This window comes from Octopus bimaculoides, chromosome 4, assembly GCF_001194135.2.
Source record: "Octopus bimaculoides isolate UCB-OBI-ISO-001 chromosome 4, ASM119413v2, whole genome shotgun sequence".
NCBI classification, from domain to species: domain Eukaryota; kingdom Metazoa; phylum Mollusca; class Cephalopoda; order Octopoda; family Octopodidae; genus Octopus; species Octopus bimaculoides.
In genome coordinates this window covers 59,326,757-59,340,538 of record NC_068984.1, presented here as the reverse complement: position 1 = coordinate 59,340,538, position 13,782 = coordinate 59,326,757, and the positions used below count along the sequence as shown (strand labels likewise).

General features: G+C 35.4%; 2 protein-coding genes across 5 annotated transcripts in view; one reads left to right on the top strand and one right to left on the bottom strand.

Annotated features, from left to right (window-relative positions):
• LOC106881798 (regulator of MON1-CCZ1 complex) overlaps positions 1–13,782 on the bottom strand; it is a 96,720-nt gene that overhangs the window by 27,530 nt on the left and 55,408 nt on the right. The gene's annotated exons all lie outside the window — the stretch shown is intronic.
• Positions 74–13,782, top strand: part of LOC106881800 (uncharacterized) — a 19,358-nt gene continuing 5,649 nt past the window's right edge. Inside the window, exon 1 of one of the 2 annotated variants that reach the window (XM_052967121.1) lies at positions 74–1,863. The gene's annotated coding sequence lies outside the window, so the exon portion shown is untranslated. Of the gene's footprint in view, positions 1,946–13,782 lie in introns of both variants that reach the window. The other variant, XM_014932311.2, reaches the window with a different exon arrangement.

Here is a 13,782-nt window from a genome sequence, read left to right as displayed (position 1 = left end):
TGCACACATTCTACGCAAAACACTTTCAATACAGTAAACATAAGAGCACCACAGCACATACCCAAGGCGCACAGAGCTGCGCTCGGTAGTGAAGTGAAAGCACGTTATAAAAAAAAAAAAAATCTCTTTATTAACAACTGAGGGTTCATATAAAAGATTGGAGACGGTACAGGATAATACAATACAAACAGAGTGGGACTGAAACGTAAACGTGTAAAAAGAGAATAACAACGAAAGCTATAAAAATTAAGATCCCCAAAAGAGGGAGACTTCCAAGGGCTTCTCGTGGAAAACCCATGACCACCCTGACCTTCTCCTCTTCATCTACCTTCGATCTAGAGGCGGATGTTTAGAGTAGGCCCGTTCACTCAAGCCATTCGCGTTACATTCACTCACTTTTTAACAAAATTGCTGGGAGATAGTATTTTCCTCTCTACAATTACTTTTCTTTTCAAGTGGAACTTGAAAAAGTTGATGAGGGATTAGTCAAGAAGAAAGTGTCTGGAGGATCAAAACTATTTGTAGCAGCAGAGGGCAGAAAGCCGAGATGCCACATACAATAATAATAGTATTTAATAGCACTCAGAGAGCGCAAACCTCCGCCAAGGCAACACCAACGCCCTCACAACGATTAGCCAGAGATGATTTTTAAAATGAGAATATCTGAAATAAACTCGACTGCTTTCACAAACGAGAATACTAAAAAGAAACCCGACCGCTCTCAGAATTAAGTAAAAAAAATAGGAAAAATAATCCAAAATCCTTGTCCGGTGCCGGATCGATCCCCAAATTCAAGCAGTTCGTGCCAATCACGAAGCCAAACATCCCTGAAAGTTTCATCCGAATCCATCCAGCGGTTCTTGAGATATCTTGTCCATGGACAAACAAACGCAACTGAAAACAATACCTCCGCCTTCGCTAAGACGGAGGAAATAATCCTTTCTACTATAGGCACAAAGCATGACATTTTGGGGAAGGGGGCTAATCGATTATGTCGACCCCGAAAGGATGAAAGGCAAATTCGACCCCGGCAGAATTTGAACTCAAAATGTAGCCACGGGCGAAATATCGCTAAGCATATCGTCCGGTGCGCTAACGATTCTGCCAATAAAAACATAGTGGTGTCGATTAAATTTTACCCGCGATTTTCCCCCCGACGAATAAAGGAAAAATTTTCATAGTCAAAGGACAAAGAAAAAGATATTATGAAAAAGCAAAACAAAAAACTGCTCCTCTCTCTCCCTCTCGCACACACACAATCGTATATTTCGATGGTGAGTGTTCAAATGTTCGACCAACTGAACTACACACTTATTAAAATTGCATGTAAAAAGTTGAGAACTCTCGAGCAGAAACAAAATAGCAGTGTGCGATAAGATTGGACCTCTAGATTACTTTTGATAGTTTCTGTCTACCAAATTTCATTCACAAAGTTTGGGCTAAAGATACTTGCCCAAGACGTCACGGTACGATCGAACCTGAAACCTAGTGATTGAAAAGCGAGCTTCTTAATCGTTCAGCCACGCTGCGTTAACTACTCCAATACATTTCTACTGACTTGATTATTTTCACTTCTCTTTCATATTGATTTTTTTTTTTGCTTAGGCCTAAACAAACATAACATTAAATGAAAGCACATGCCTTGAAAATGTAACTGGTTTCAATTTTAACCTTTGTTCTGGTGACCTAGTTGCGTGAACCAAACAAAAAGTAAATCGAGAAGGACTATATGTGGATAGTGATGCTGTTTTCACAGGTTGCAGATGAGTAAGTTTCCGCTAGAAAGTCAGACGGACTCTTTGAGGAGAGAGATTAACGCGTTTTTTTAGCAGTGTTATACTTCTGTCGTCCCTTCTCCCACAGGTTGGTTGTCTTTTCTTTTTCTTAAACTTCATACAAACAATCCCGAAAGGAAAGTTCGCAGGAGTTAAAAGTAGTAAATTACGTAAGTTTGCTTCGAAGCATTTTTCTTACCGTTTTTGTTTTGTTTTTTTAATACTTTCTCACAAAAAGGCATGTCAGAGAAATGGGAAATATTTTGGGTTCGTGAGAAGAAAAAAGATAGTTCTGTTTATTATATCAGAAACTAACTGCATTAAATGGTGAAAACATTTAGGTACTTATAAAATGTTGCAAAGTTGCTAATATATTTTCCTAATAATTCTTTTTCTTAAAAGATTTCAAACCTTCAGTTCAAACTCAAACAAGTGGTTATTATATTTCCAGAAAGTAAAAAGGAATAAATCAACTAAATGATTAAATAAATCTGCATAACTGCATATTTACCTATGATTATCCCTTTATAATTAATTATAAAAATTAGTAAGATTTCACCGAAAATCTCCACAAAAGTTTGTTGTTTGTTTAGTTCCAAGTCAACCACGATTGGGTAGACCTGTGATTAAAAACGTTCCAGTTACGTACATCAGTACATTTTCCCCCCAGACTTTATGTACATAATAGTGCATTATCAAATGCAGTCTCGGGTATAAATCGTTTTTAAGACAGTAGGGTGTGGTTTAAGGGGAATTCTGAAATTTGGCTGCAGTTTCTAGAAGCCGTGTATAAGACTTTCTTATTGGATCACAACTTGAAAGTATTCAGTTATATTCCTTAATCCCAAAAGGTACTGGAATACAATATTTAAATATAAAGGCTATATCGCTAACTCTCAATATTAGCGCTAAAATAAGCAAGAATTCGTCCACTGATAATTTATGACGACTTTTTGTTTCGCATGTCTGCAACCGCGAAAAAGTGACAGTCAAAGAAAAGAAATAAGTGCTAATTCCTCTCCTCTCCGTGCAATATATGGTTTGGCAAATATGTTAATTCATTAGGTTTCTTCTTGGGCCTCCTACATATCTGTGTGTCAGTGTAATATAATCAATAATTTAAGTTATATATATATATTGCAATAAATAGTTTTGTAAACATCACTTTTGTTGTTTAGCCATAGGTTAGCTTTCAACGAGCAGCCCTATGATCCAAAGTATTCCAGTTGAGACGACCCCCCTCTCCACCATCACTGTGTTTAATTCAGAGGTCCCCAACCACCGGGTGGTACAGAAAGAAATGTTTTTTCTTTTTCTTTTTTTTATCAACTATCGCAGTCTGTAAGGCGTTTTTGCAAAACATGTAATATATATGTAAAAATTAGATTATATATTATGCACTTTATTGTTTTGTTATTTGACCCCACTGGTGCGTGGTGGGAGAAAGGTTGAGGACCGTTGGTCTAAGGATGTAATTTGAGGTGAATTTGACCAAGCGGAGATAAGGAACATTTTTAATACCAGAAGTAGAATTTTACAAGTGTTTTAACAATCTGTTGGGGAAAGCATTTGAATAAATGTCTCTCTAATTTTATAATGCAAGCATAAATTTCTCTCTAATTTTATAAATTCATTACTTAAATGAATTATTTGTAAAATTACTATTAAGTTTAGATGTATTTGTCTGACAAGTGTTTCAATTATTAAAGCTAATTAAATATAAATAGATTATCTATGAACTTTACTAATTCATAGACAATCAACTTAAATTATATTTTCGAGTACTTCATCAGTAAACCGTTTGGGCGAAATTTCGGCTGCGAACAAAGTACTTCCCACGAGTTTTCCCATAGAAACTACCTCGTTGGTTCCCATATTATTTATAGAAAACAATTGTCATCGATAAGCATTGAATGCTTTGCACTCCAGCGCAAGCTATGTTTTTAACTATGTAATTTTCTAGAGTTAAAGTTAAAATTAAATAACAGTTTACAACTTAAGTTAAGAGTTACTAATGACAACAACGAAATTGTCAAAACCAATGATTTTTCTTTTTGTCGGAATTCTGGTTTAAGCACCCTAACCCCCACAACTTTCATAACTTCTTTTATTTTTTGGAATTTTCAGAAAACTTTTGCGAATTTGTGTTCTACACACGGAAATTGATAAGATTATGCAGAAAAAAAAATGTGTGTGATTTAAAGGCCATTTAGCTGTTATTTTTAGCACATCTCATAACCACCTGATACCTTCCTCGTTTCTTTGTCACTGATATGTATTGTTGTTTTCCAATATTTTTTCCCCCATAAACACATTTAATGGACTGATGATGCACTCATTGTTGGGATCTAAGCAAAAAATTCGGACTGTCCGTATTTTAACCTCTGATTAAAAACATGTGGTATTCAAAAAAGAGCGGAACTTTTAAGATTTATGGAAGGAAGGGGAGTGGTTTAAAAACATTTTTCTTCTTCATAATTGTATGAATTCCCACATGTAGAACACATTCGCCAAAATTTTCAGAAAATTCCCCCCCAAAAAATAAAAAAGCCGTGAGGGGTTATATGGGGTGCTTAAACTAGAATTCCATGTTTTTTTTTTTTTTTCCTTTTTACCCAACTGAATATATATTATTAAATTCAAATTGGATAGATGTGAGTAAAAAGTAGGTCTTTTTGAGCCCCTTTCTATATCATTTGTCCTGCATTGACACTGCGTGGCCTAGTGGTTAGGGTGTTAGGCTCACGATCACTAGACTGTGGGTTTGATTCCTGAACTGAGTAGTGTGCTGTGCTCCCGAGCAAATCACTGTAAATGGGCAACCCTGCGATGGAATAGCCTTCAGATCAAGGGGGAATGTTGGACTGCTTGCCTAGCCAGCAGGGTGACATTATTCAAGAGCTAAAATAATGCAAAGAGCATTGTGACTAGCGATGTATAACAACATCCAATAGTTTGGTCAATACCGTGATATTTATATATCCACACGCATACACACACGCCAAGCATCATTCAGTTTCTGTCTACCGAATCCACTCATGAGGCTTTGGTTGGCCCAAAAACTTCAGTAGAAGATACCTATTCAAGGTGCCACACAGTGGGGCTGAACCTGAAACCATGTGGTTGGGAAGCAACCTTCTTAACCACATAGCCATGACCACACTAACCAACATGCCTGCACACATGTGTGTGTGTGAGAGAGAGAGACAGAGGGGGGAGGCAGAGAGCATGGCTGTGTAGCCATGAAGTCTGCTTCAGAAGAACCTGTTTCAGGGTTTGACTATAGCTTCAGGTTGAGCAATACCTTCTAAGTGGAATTTCATTGATGGAAGCTGTTTAAATGCCCACTGTGTGTATGTGTGCGTGTGCGATTTGTTTATGTTAGTGTTCCTTTATATACTTTAACTGAGCAGTTTCACAATATGGGATTGATAAAGTACAGGACTGAAATTACAAGAGACGATATGGTTAACTAAACGTTTAAAGCTAGTACAATGATAAAAACCAATAAAATATATATCTTAAAATATATGTCTCATTTATTCAATGACTTAGTCCTCTCTGCACTCTCTTGCCACGTCTCTCTCTCTCACACACACACACACACACAAGATAGAACTCAGTTCAGTAAGAAAATCCTTTTAATGCATCAAGACATTACACATTATGTGTGAAAATGGTTTTATTTATAGATGGATCTGATAATCAAGTATTTATATATTAACATGAATTACAGTATAACTGACCTACAAAGTAATTCTACCTAAAGGTATTTGTGTGGACTGAAGTAAATGTTATAAGACTGTTATATCAACATTGGCAAAATACACACTGTGACATTTACTCTATTCTTAAGAAAATATTTTAGTTAACACTTATCAATAAAGAAGGCTAATATTAATTTTCTATAGCAGTCACCTTAAAGAACAATGACTGAATTAAAGATGTGACATTTAAAAATGCTGTGTTGTGAATCCTTGTAGAAAGTGAACTTAACTGATCAATTGACTCATTGTTCACATAATGCCAGGTACGACCATGACTTGAATTGACTTTAAACAAAAATAAACTGTACCAAGAGATGATAAACATATAGATGATTTGAAATAATTTTAAAATAGAAAATGCCGTTGCATTTGTTTGAACATTGAGTTTGACCGTTTCCATAATATTGATGGAATTTGGGGTTGCGGGTCACATTTTAGGTAAGACCTACTATTGAGATGTACTTCCCTTATGAATAAACTTGAGGTGATATGATCCCAAACAAAACAACCTGACGGTTTAAATTGCCTCCTATTGTTTAGAATGTGTGTGTGTGTGGCTACTTTACCCTAAAGTAATTAAAACTAATGAAATAATAAATAACCATGGAAGTAGTAGTTTGAAAGTTAAATATCTTTCTCAAATCCCATATTGCTGATTAAACACAAACAACTTGCCATTAATTTCATCAACACCAATATCCAATTGAACTGGCCATCTATAACCCTGCAAATTCATGCTTGCAACTGCATCAATATGAATTCATAGAATAGCTATTTCAATTAAGGCGGTGAACTGGCAGAAACGTTAGCAAGCTGGGCGAAATGCTTAGCGGTATTTCATCTACCGCAATGTTCCGAGTTCAAATTCTGCTGAGGTCAACTTTGCCTTTCATCCTTTCAGGGTCAATTAAATAAGCACTAGTTACGCACTGGGGTCGATATGATCGACTTAATCCGTTTCTCTGTCCTTGTTTGTCCCCTCTGTGTGTAGCCCCTTGTGGGCAGTAAAGAAATAAAAATAGTTATTTCAATTCAAATTCAGTTCTCAGATATAAGACTAAATATGACCAAGCAGAGCTTTCCAGATATACTATGTCACAACTAGAAAAAAGCCATATTATGCAATCTGGCACACAGTGTTTTATTTTTGCTTGCATGGGAGCAATGAAACAGTGCAGACACTGCATTTTTTGCACTGTCCTATCTGATTCTGTACTCTACATTCTTGTGGTGACTTCACTGGAGGTGGGTAAAGTGAATTTAGGCAATGCAATAATTGCTCTTCTTCTACACTTATATCTCTTGTGATGTGCATTCAAACAATGTTTGGGACTTATGAGGCTATTGACGCTGATACTTCTTTTTGTATGTTAATATGAACTGGGTGGAAGGGATAGTGTTGTAGGTGTATATAAGTAGTAAGAAGCAATTTTACATGTAATGACATGTCCTGTGAGGGGTTTGGTGTAGCAACAATTATGCTCCTTGCATTTCCAGGTGACCTTTCAATTTTAGATATTTTGATTTTGTGTTGTCTCACATGTTACCTGTGAACAGAAACCTCCACATAGTTGCTTTGTCTACAAGAATTAGCGACTAAATTTACATCTAAATACTCCCTAAAAATAAAATGAGGCCAGTTCAGTCATCAATTCTCACGTTTGCAATAATGTGATAATGCAGTTAACATCAGTAAGTATTTTGCCACACCTCTACAAGTTTAATATAGAGAGGGTTTAATGAAAATTTCCTTTCTACTGTCAACCACTAACAGTAGACTTGGTGTATATATTATAACACTGTTAATATATTAACAGTTTGTTCTACACCATATTTTTAATTTAGTGATAGTTCCCTTAGAATGGTAACCTTAAGCATGGTGTATAAAGAAGCTGAATCTTATCTGTCAATAATAAACAAATGAAAAATATAAATGAAAATCTGAAGCTTCAGTTTTTGAAAATATACTAAAATCAAACAGATATTTGTATTTTTCTTGATTTAGTAGTATTTATTTTAGTTATCTTCACCATATACAGTCTTATTTTAAATAGAGTAGAAATGCGTAACTTTTATACATTATACGGTCTAAAAAATATATTATTTAACAAAGTGAAACCTTCTCAAATGTTAGAATGAAAAGTATAATAAAGACTGATACAAACAATAAAGATTTCAGAAATTATTTTCTTTTCCAGTGGAAAGTGAGAGAAAAGTATTTTTGTTTATTTTAGTTCTAATTTCCCATCAGAACCAGTATAATTTTCTAAATAGACTGGCTTTAGCATGCTTTTGACAAACTTGTATATTTATTAGATACACCCATAAGTGCTGTGGGGTATATTGTTACATCAAACTGTTTGAAGCAGATAGTAGAAATGAAATAAATAAAGCAAAAATGAAAAAAAAAAGTAGTTTTTCAAAACAGTTTTGTTGCTTTTGAAATGGGGAAAACACCTATTCAAATTTATTACAATCAATAAAAACGACTATGTCAACAAAGTCATCTTCATACCAACATCACACAATTCAGAAACCTCCAGAAACCTTGTTTAAGCATACTGCAGTAGTGCTTAAACAGTGTTAACCATATAACCCATTCTGATCTAACAAGAAGCTTGTATCTGGACACTTCGTTGGCTAGAAATGGAAACAGATTGCCCTCAAATCATACCTACTGTCTTAACCCTTTTGATACCAGCCTGCCAAAAACTGCCCTGGTAATTATGTTAGAAACTCTTTGTTTTAAAGGGATCTAAATTAAAGCCTTCCATCAAATAGTGACAAAGTTATTTTACAAAACTCTTCGCTATTTTCAAAATAAATTGAAAGAGAGGTAGTATATTTCAACAGCAAAAGGGTCAAATAAGGAAAGAACATGAAATGATATGAACCCCACTAAAAATTTGGAGTGGTCATGTTTGGAATGCCTTTGATAGTAAGTCTACACAATAAAAGCTGAGTCTGGGATTAACAACAACAGAAGTCTCTCTATATGATTTAACAGTAATTTAAATCTTAGTCATATTATTTGTAATTAACAGAATTACAAATTAACAGTAATTAACAGAAGGAAATAAATATATTTGAACTGAACATGTTACAAGAGTTTATCTAGATAAGAAAAATATGGCAAATTCATTAAAATAATAATTGTTTCTAACAAAAGAACACATTAATTAAAACAGCTGTTTCCAACAAAAGAACAAATTAATTAAAATGGGACTGCCACATTAGGTTGACAAAAAATTGTTACTTCAAAGTGCTGCTACTGAATATCTCTCATTGAGAGATTTAGGAACAACAAAATAATAATTGTTTCTAGCGAAAGAACAATTTTGAAGAGGGGGTTAGTTGATGAAATGAGCCTTAGTACTTGACTGATACTGTTTTAATGGAAAACTGAAATTGACCTAGGCAGGAATTAGATTCAGAACATAGGGAGTTGAAAGAAATACTGCAATGGCATTTTCTCTAATGCTTTAATGATTCTGCCAATTCACCACCCTAAAAAATAACAACAATCCTTTCTACTATAGGCACAAGGCCTGAAACTTTGCGGGAGGAGGCTAGTTGATTGCATCAACCGCCGCCCCCTCAGTACTTGACTGGTATTTATTTTATTGACCTTGAAAGGATGAAAAGCAAAGTTGACCTCAGTGGAATTTGAACTCAGAATGTAAAGAAGAATCAAAAGCCACTGAGCATTCTGCTCAGCATGCTAATGATTCTGTCAGCTCATGAAATAACAACAACAGCCATTAAGATGTTAAAGCCAAAGCAGAAAAAAAAACCTTTGCAGGAAGAAGTAAATAAAATATGACACACAATAAAAAAACAACATAAATATATTCCCTGGAGAACAAACCATTGTAGAGGAACATGGTCATGAAATTACCTACAATTTAGCAGAAATAAATAATGTTGATATCAAGACGAGTGATCTGACAGAACTTGAAGAAAAAATTGATGAATGGCTCTGAGTCCGAAATATGGACATGAAGGAATGCAGTGACCTTCCTCAGATTTGCAATAGTAACAAAAAATGCCAAAACAATCTATCAGGCAGACATGGCCCTTAAGACTATTATAAATGAGTTTGTCTATGCTGCTGCTGCTATAGTCTGCACCAAAACGTGTGACATAAAACTGAAAAATAAAGTGATAAATAAAAAAAAAAAAACAAGAAAAAATCAAGAAACAAATCAATGCTCTTTGATCAGATATAGTAATACTGAAAAACTTAAGCAATAGCCATAACATAAAACTAGAAAGATAATGAGAAAATATAAATTAAAGTCTAAACACCAGTTTGCTGAAGTGATGGGGAAGATAAGACAGAAAGTGCTGACCAAAACTGCACAATTACACCATTTTGAAAAACAATCCAAGATAATATTGCTTCCAAATAAGCCAAGGAATTTCTATAGGCACATTAGTTTGGTTTCCCTCTTGGGTCATACCGACACATAAGGGCCAGTTTCCTGGTTTCCATGGCGTAAATATTCCCTACTTGAACAGGACACTGGTCCATCACAGGATTACTTATTTTTGCCAGGTGAGTGGACTGGAGCAATGTGAAATGAAGTGTTTTGCTCAAGAACACAACGTGTCATCTGGTCCAGGAACCAAATTCACAATCTCATGATCATAAATTCAATACCCTAACCATTAAGACATGTAACTCTACTATGGGCACATTAGAAAGAACACAATCAAAATAGAATCTCCTTTACCCCAGAGTCCTGGAGTAAAGTTCGGACAGATGAGAAGAAGCATAACTGTGATACCCCATGGAGTTTCAGACAAAAACAAAACACTGAGCTTATAGAAGAGCAAATATGGGAAGGGATCGGTGCAGATGTCAGACTTACACTGAAAATGTCTAGTAAATGGTTGTCACTTGGTAAGGTTAAGATCCCAAACTATAGACTTAAATATCTTTACTAATTTGTATAAAATGCTAACTTACTGCATTAACAATGTAATTATGAAGGAACCACAAATGACCCCAATGGTATCACTTCTTTTGCTCCCCCAAAATGAGGAAACAAAAATCCCTAAGAACTACAGACCCATAACATACCTTACAACAATGTACAAGATTCTTACATCTGCCCTAATGGAATGGTGTATGCATTCCACATCATCAACAACATTTACCCTGATGGATGAAAAGGGTGTAAATGTGGGCCATTTGGATGGTAGGGTCAACTGTTAATTAATAAAATGATTCTTGATGACTGCCACAGCAGGAAAAAACATCTTTCAGTGGCCAGGACAGATTACAAAAAGGCACAGATGGATACAAGAATGCCTGGAGATATTCAAAATTTCACCAATAAATCAGGAATTTTTTTTATCTAACATCATGAAACTCTGAAAATGACATTAATTCTACAGGCACAACAACTACAAACTTCAGAGAAGTTAATATTAATTGTGGAATCTTTCAAGAAAACTCATTACCTCCTTTGCCATTCTGTTTAGCACTGTTTCCCCTAGACCCTGAATGAAACAAATTATGGTTACAAAATGTATGGAAAACCCATCTTCTCTACATGAATGACTTGCAAAAATTGATCAACAACTGCAAGCATTCCTTCACACAATCAAACAATTTAGTGATATCAAAATGGAATTTGGGCTTGACAAATGCACCAAGGCTGCATTTGGTAAGGAAAAACTATAAAATACATGCAACGTCACCCTAGATATACTAAAATAAAGAATTAGAACCTGAGGGCAGTTATAAGTATCTAAGAGTCTGTAAAGGAGTTGGAATTAAAAACTACAAAATTAGAGAAAAGATAAGCAAGGAGTGCTATCATAGAGTAAGAGTTATCCTGAGTTGAGTGTCAAAAGCAAAATTGAGGCCATAAACATACAGACTATGCTTGTAATCATATACTAATTCAATGTTATAAACTGGTCCACCTTTGATATCAAAATCTGAAAGCTGATAACAATCCATCACCACAAAGTAGAGGCAGACTGAATATATCTTCCAAGAAAAGAAGGCAGTTAGGAAGTTAATACAATCTTAACTATCATTGAAAATTGCAACCACCAAACTCTCAGCCTACCTGCAACAAGCAAATGACTGGATGTAAAGCATGATGATATCAAAAAATTGCACTAATTGAAGGAAAACACAAAAATATACCTTCAAGAAATGCAGCTAGATGAATCAGTGTCCAAAGAAAATGTGTCCCCAACTGACAAGGCAAAATAAATAAAAAATATAGCCAAACAAACCAGCCTCCAATACACTAAAGAGAAATGGGGGCAAATACCCAATTAAAGTCAGGAACCCTCATGTAGACCAAACCCTTACCCGTCAGTGGTTGACATACTCTGGTCTCAAACCAGGAAATGAAGAGTGTATTATTCCTGCTCAGGATTAATGCCTTCCGAAACATGAAAGCAATCCATCATGATGTGTATGCTGAGAACATCCAGAGAGACAACCGACTGCATAATCTCTGGATGTGGCTGACTGGAACCAATGGAGTGCTTGTAAAGACATGACTGGGCAGCTCAGTACATCCACTGATCAATATACTGCACATGCAACCTCTCACACAAAGATAATAGGTGGGAACATAAGCTGCCACAAGAATGATGAAGTTACTGCCTTTTGGAATTTCAGTGTTCAAACTGTTTATGAAATACAGACTAACAAACAAGATTTCATTGCAAAAACTCCTGCCAAAAAGGAGTCTTTTGATTGATGTCACAGTCCCAGCTGACAAAAAAAAAACAACAACTCTGAAAACATTTGAGAAATTGAGTACCTATAAGACCTTGGAGATTAAAATCAAGAATGTGGCATCTCAAAGCAACAGTATTACCTATTGCTACCAGGGCTTTGGAATGAGATCAAAAGGAGCAAACAAATATGTAGACCAAATTCCTGGTGAATTGCAAAAAATCATACTTATGGGTACACCACATATTTTATGTAAATTCCTTTCTTGTAAATGCAATCTTACTCATTCAGTATTATTAAATTTTTTTTTAACACACAAGCATCAGTTTTTTCAATTGCATAGCATTTCACCTCTTAGCATCTTCAGATGCAAAATCTCATTGTCTCTTGACATCTCTGGTTCAGAATCAGGTGCAGCTTGTATAAGTAAAGCCAAAACATAACCTATTATAGGCACAAGGCCTGAAATTTGATGGGATAGGGTAAGTCAATTACATTGACTCCAGTGCTTCACTGGTACTTAATTTATTGACCCTGAAACAATGAAAGGCAAAGTCAATCATGGTGGAATTTGAACTCAGAACATAAAGATGGATAAAATGCCGCTAAGCATTTTCCCTGGCATGCTAATGATTCAGTCAGCTCATTGCCTTAATAACAATAATCCTTTCTACTATAGGTACAAGGCCTAACATTTTGGGGGAAGGGCTAAGTCGATTACATTGACCCCAGTGTTTCACTGGTACTTAATTTATCAATCCCCAAAGAATGAAAAGCAAAGTCAATCTTAACAGAATTTTAACTCAGAACGTATAGATGGACGAAATGCCACTAAGCATTTCCCCTGGCATGCTAACGATTCTGCCAGCTTGCCACCTTAATAGCTGCCAGTAGATGGCTGCAGAGAATTGAACACTGTATCTCTGGTGCCAGCTGTACCATTAAGCTAAGCAGCCTCTGACGAAAGTCAAAACATAGTAATGATAATAATAATCAGCATCATTGTATTGACATGTTGGCATAGATGAACAAGACTTTTCCAAGCAGTATTCTACAGCTGGATGCCCTTCGAGTTGCCAACCCTTGCTTTTCAATTACGGTATCTCTTATTTTATTGTGTTAAAAGATTTTGACTGTCATCAGTTTTCTTCAACAGTTAAGGACACATAAACATAACTTTTAAACATGTGATAACAAGCAGAATAATATTATAGACTAGCAGAAATACCCGGCGTTGCCCGGGTTAAAGAGAATAATGAAATCTAAAAACGCCGTCTAGACTACGCATCATCTTTATATATAGAGATGTATATACACACACGCACCCAAACACATGTATATATATGTATATCAATATAAATATATGAAAGTCAATGAAGTTTCGTAAAAGAAGGTGATCATGTACATACTTTCTTGCTGTTGTGATTATAACACCTCATTGTAAACTATGTTCCTTGTTTTCCCTTGTGGAGCATATACAAATAGGTTTTTTGTTGCTGCCCACTCTTGAGCAGCCAACATACAGTTG